This window comes from Herpailurus yagouaroundi, unplaced genomic scaffold (genome assembly GCF_014898765.1).
Source record: "Herpailurus yagouaroundi ecotype Mexico unplaced genomic scaffold, PumYag 250, whole genome shotgun sequence".
NCBI lineage: Eukaryota > Metazoa > Chordata > Mammalia > Carnivora > Felidae > Herpailurus > Herpailurus yagouaroundi.
In genome coordinates, this window is record NW_024412467.1 from 17,240,112 (window position 1) to 17,246,117 (window position 6,006).

The window sequence follows — 6,006 nt, forward strand, 5'->3', positions numbered from 1 at the left end:
ATTCCTGCCCCGGATGACCCCGATGTCAGGAAACAATTAAAGGAGCTCCTTCTGCCAAAGGTTTCTTAATACCAATTATCCCAACATTTTTTATTTCTCACAACTTTCCTGCCCCCACCTTTTAATACAACAAGGCTAAGTGACTTTTTTCATAAAAACTGAAAAGATGAACAATTTTAACATGGAGACAATGCTTAAAAAACTAGCTTTAAAAACATATTTTTATGACTCCTTTTTACACTTGCACATGGTAAGTTTTGGGTTAAAAATAAAGGCTTATTGCAGGATTAATTAGGCCTGATATTTTTTTTTTCTTTTTCGTTTACTTATTTTGACCACTTTCCTCACTAAAATGTAAGCTTGATAACATTTCAGACAGAACAGCACCTTGTTCACAGGAAGAGTGCCAATAAATTTGTTAAATACATGTGAGTGAAAAAAAATGAATGAATAAATTGTTTAATTAATCCTGAATTTTGAAACATATCCTCATTTTTCATAGTAACGTATTTTGCATTTCTACCCACAGAATACAGAAGGCACTAATGCACTGATGTCAGATTTCCTTTCTAGAATACATTGTAAATGTTCTGCAACGTTCTTAATGGTGTATTACAGTTAGGAAGATATTGAAAAGAGTTATGATCATAAACAAGCGTTTTGGTTGTTAAATAGAGATAGAGATGTGATTTGCATCTTTTATGCTTCTCAAATGCAAATGCTCTTGCATTTATGAGGCATCCAGAGAAATTAATGCAAAATCTTCAAGAGCTTGATTATTTCTTAAAAGATTCAGGTAATTGAAGTATTAAACTAATCGTGCAAATGAAACTATTCAAAGTCGCAAGATTTGTTATTTATAGTAGAGGTAAACAAAGGCTACTGGTTAGGTTCATCTTCTTTATTCCCTAAGTTCATCTCTTACCTCTTCCCGATTTTAGTGGGCAATTGCTTATAAGGCACAACTTTTCTCTTTTCCTGGGTATAGCTTGAGGCATCATGTCCAAAAATCATTCAGAATATCAGCTTGGATGTCAGAAAACACATCCGTGTATTGTCTGAAGAGCACTTTATAAGGGAAGATGGAAAATATAATGGGCCAAATGCACAGAAACTATGATTCCATGTGTGGTTCTAGAGCCAATTATAAATCAATGGCGGATAAAGTCCAAACATCATCATCACCCTTACTTCCCACTCTTCCACTTCTCCTTAACTGGGTACTAGGGTGAGAAGAACAAGCTGTTGACCCAATAGTTCACAATGTACTAATGAAGCAAACTCAGGAGGAAGCCTTGGGTGATCCCGTGGTGCTAAACGAGGGAACCATCTTGGAGACCATGAGGGCTAGGATAAAGGAGTAGTTTTTCCAGATGGTGGCTCAAAGAGAGGGAAAAAGTAGGACCCAAGACAGACAGACAGTTAGCAGTGGGCATGTGAGGTTTGCTAGGCCTGCCTATCAAAGAAAAATTCCCACTTCTATAACCATGAGGACACACACTTAAAAGGTGCTTCTGCTGTTCATTGTCCCTAGATGTCGCTTGCATAGAACTGACATGTGTGGAGGGTCCATACTCTCTCTGTACAACCCTATTTATTTACTCTCTGCTTGGAAATGGTCCTACCTGGGACATCTGATATGCAGGTTTCCAATTCCAAAAACGGACACTGAAACTTTTCTTGCAGATCCCTGCAAATTACCATGAAGGAAAGTAAGATTTCTTTGGACATAACTTTTAAACCCTGTTCACATGTTTGGCTTGGTGGTTCTTAACCAGATTCCACTTCACAATTTCTGTGTGGGGTTTATAAACATAGCCATCCCTGAAATTTCTGGCTTCGTGAGTTTGGGAATGGATCTAATGGATGGTCACACATGGTTGAGAAATACTGTTTTAGGATCACACAAAATACCACTAAACAAAAATCCATCTCACAGAAATGATGACTAATATTTTAAGAGGAGACCTAGTGAGATAAACAGGATGATGGTGAACAGAAAGAGTTTCATTTACATAATGATTGATAATGATATTGTTATCCACAATAACAATATCCCTACCATATACTGAGTACCCACTAAGTGTTAAAAACCAAGGATAGTCCTAAGCACATAATCTCACTTAAATGCTTTGGTGAGGGGCGTCTGGGTGGCTCAGGTCATGATCTCACAGTGCGTGAGTTTGAGCCCTGCATCAGGCTCTGTGCTGACAGCTCAGAGCCTGGAGCCTCCTTCAGATTCTGTGTCTCCCTCTCTCTCTCTGCCCCTCCCCCACTCATGTTCTGTCTCTCTCTTTCTCTCTCTCTCTCTTTCTATCAAAAATAAATAAACATTAAAAAAAATTAAATGCTTCGGTGATAGGAAGGAGTATTATCTCTATGTCATATAGGAAAAGGTTAAATGACTTGGCTAGGGGAAAAAAAAAATCTAGCAACTGATGAAAATAGACTCAAGGGCAAGTTTGATCCTCTTTCCTTACTCTTTTCTCTTTCCTTACATACCCTCCCAGTGTCTTTCTGCAGAGAGGAACAAAGTCAATACAGAACAGTGTCATACCAAGGACATATACCCGACCCATGAACTTAAGCTCTAGTTAAGAGACAAGTGACACATTAATTATAGGTATACATACAGTGGCCATGTTTTCTCAACCAAAAATCGTGTCACGTTTACTAAAAATAAGACAGAATTATTTTATTTTATTTTATTTTATTTTATTTTATTTTATTATTTCATTTCATTTTACTTTATTTTATTTCAATTTATTTCATTTTCTTTTCTTATAGAAGGTGAGTTTTTATTATGAAAAGCAGCATTGCCTAAGGAAGCCACATGCTGGTTTCTTTTTAATAAAATGATAAAACAAATTTCTTAAATAATTTACCAAAGGCAGAAATCGCTACCCGACAGTGCTTCCCCTCCTTGCACATCCACAGTGCCTGGCCCTGAATGTAATCCGGTACCTGTGAGCCTAGAGTCTTAGGGCCTGGAAATATCTCCCATCTCTTCTTTGCAGGGCTCTGGTGGCAGAAGCAGGGACAGGAGCTGGGCTCTCTAGAGCCTGGGCACTGGCGACACAGGGGATGATTCCTCGAAGACCCCACTCCTGGGTGCAAAGCTCAGAGCTCCCCAGTATCTTCTCATGCCTTTGTTTCATGAAGCAAAGGAGGCAGCCAGAAAGCTAAAGTGTTGGATGAATTTTGAAGCCCAAGAGGGGAGGAGAGTGGACCATTGCCCCCATTTCCCTCCCCAAATTACTCTCAGGCTGCATCAGGCGGTCGCCGCAGGACCAGATGTGCCTGCAGCAGGAGAGCAGGGCCCCTGAGCAGTCTCCACCTGGGCCCTTGTTAGCAGTGGTCAAGGGCACAGCCAACTCCCAGGGGCTTCCTCAGGAACTTGCTGGGATGCACCGATCCTGAGGTGATGACACGGTGGTCAAATGTGGCTTGCTTCCTGCAATATAGAGCTTCCTTCCTGGCCCTGACTGTGCTCAAAGCAAGGGACGTGGGGACACCACCACCCCAAAATGAGGAGGTGGGAGATGGCTCCCCGGTATGCTCGATTAATGACAGAATCGGTGAAGTCAGAAGTTCCAGCTCCGGGCAGGAAAGACTTGTACACTTCTTACGCTGCTGGGCCCATGGGCTCTGTGGGTTTTTCCAGAAAAGGACTCCATTCTCGAATGTTCATACATGAGGAGGAGGACGGTGGAGAAGGACCCCCAAAAGATGCTTGGGAGGAGAGCATTGCCTGAAGGCACAGTTCTCAGTCGCAAATGCCACTCTCTTCGGTCACAGTGGCCTCGGCTAGCTCTTGTGACAGTGTCCGGAGAGGCTAAATTCCAGCTCCCAGAGGCTCCAGGTCACTGTCAGATTCACTGAGGGAGAAGAGGGGCTCTGCGAGGAGGAGGGGCTCCGGAAAGTCTCCCTCCTGGACCATCGCAGTGGGTAGTCATGTGGGTGGGCCCATCTGGGCAGAGAGGAGACACTCCCTCTCCTCTCCCACAGGTCCAGGGTTGAGGGGCAGGGGCAGCTCCAGACAGCCAGGTGCAATTGCCACTCAGGCTGTGAGCTGAGGCGGGGGGTGGGGGGGGCTCCTGCTCGTCCGTGCGCCTCTTCTCCTCCTCCTGACTTTTGCCTGGGTTTCACCAACCTCTTGGTGCCACTTTGGCAGGACTCCTGGATTCTCGGGGACATGGCACCCAAGGTGTTTTTGGCTGAGTGAACCATATAGCCTGGAGACCCTACTGCCCTGGCTCTGGGGTTTCCAGGTCTTTCCAGGAGGTCCTGCCTGGCGGTTGAGGCTGAGTGATCTCAAGGGGCAGCCTTCTCTGGAACTGTCTGCCCTGGAGGTCTCCAGGTGGCTGGCGGAAGGCTGTGGAACTGCATTCTCTTCCAGCTGTTCCTGGTCTTGGAGTGATCTCTGGAGCACGGAGGACCCCACTCCCGTGCATCTCGAAGTCATCTGCTTGGTTTAGAGTCTGTTCAGCCCACCAGACCCCAAGAGCCTCTCAGCCACTCAGCACAGCTGCTCAGTGCCCACCCTATGCAGGACAGAATATTTTTAATCAGATGATTGCGAACGTTTAGGGCACGCAGTCAGCAGAAATAAGTATATGACAAATAGCACGTGGGAGGAAGAGACTCAAGACAGAAGGGGGACCAGTAGACAAAAAGAACATTCTAAGCCGATGGTCAGTCAGGTGTATGGGATAAACGGGAGGCAGGTTGACTTGAAATATCTTAACATCTTACAGTCTCCCAGTACTCTGTAGCCAGGCCTAAAGCCAGCAAAAGGTAATGTTTTTGTTTTTGTTTTTCTTGCAAGTCCTTAAAAATATTTTTCACGTAAGATTATCTGAGAACATTTAAAGAGGCAAACTATAACTCAGATACCTTGAGTTTACATGGTTTAAAAATCTAAACAAGACAAGGAGGGCTATGCTGAAATTATATTGCTTTAAAATGATGAAAGGCATTTTATACAAAACAGCACTGTTTGAAAACAACATAAGAATGCAATTTTCTATGAAGTTGTCTGAGGTACGAAGTGATATGGAAAATGGATATCATATAACCTTATTCTGTTTATCAATATATAATTATGAAGTAATTTACAATAATGCAGTTATTGATTTAACTTCACCCATGTGCCTTCAGAGGATATTTATACTTTAGGAATGAAATTTAACTAAATTATCGGGTGAAAATTGCCATTGAGCCATCCTAATTAGAAAACAGATGTTGATGAGCAGATCATGTTTTATCCTGGCACTCCCCTGATCCCAATATAGTTGCCTTCTAAATAGATGGATGTTGCTGTGGCTTAACAATTGGGAATAGCTCATATCAGTCTATTGAGGTGGGCCTCATGCTTCTGCATGTGGTAAATAGGAAAGCATTCTCTCTTTCCCCTAGAAATCCTCTGATATCTCACAAAATCCAAGAGTGGCAGTGTTAACAGCTGGACTGCTAGGTTGGAAATTATAGAGATATTTTGTGTGGGCTCGCCTCACCGGTGGAGTCACTCTAAACTCAAAATTTTTTGGTTTATTTATTTAGTTTTGAGAAGAGAGAGAGGGAAGGAAGGATGAAGAGGGAGAAAGGGAAGGTGGGAAGGTGAGAAGGAAGAAAAGTGGAAAAAAAGGAAGAAAGGAGAAAAGGGAGAAAGAAAAGAAAAGGAGGAAGGAAGGAACAAAGGATTATAGGGAAGGGAGTGAGAAGGAAAGAAACAAAGAAAATTTTAAACATTGACATTTCAAAGAACACAAAACACATGGTCTGGCATATGTAATCTTACCTCACTTTGAATAATAATAATAATCAAATAAAGATAATACATATATTTATTGGGTTATTACCAAGTGCAAGGACCTCCCTATCATGTGCTAATTTATTTACTCTTTGAGGGAGGTATTATGATCCCTCTTCTGCAGATGAGATGACCAACACTCAGAGGGATTAAAAGCATTAAGTCAGGCTTTGAGCCCAGGGCGTCTGGCCGCA

At 42.6% G+C, this 6,006-nt stretch overlaps 1 pseudogene; it reads right to left on the reverse strand.

Annotated features, from left to right (window-relative positions):
• Positions 1 to 1,268: 1,268 nt before the first annotated feature.
• Positions 1,269 to 4,465, reverse strand: LOC121020454 (protein PIMREG-like; annotated as a pseudogene).
• Positions 4,466 to 6,006: the final 1,541 nt, after the last annotated feature.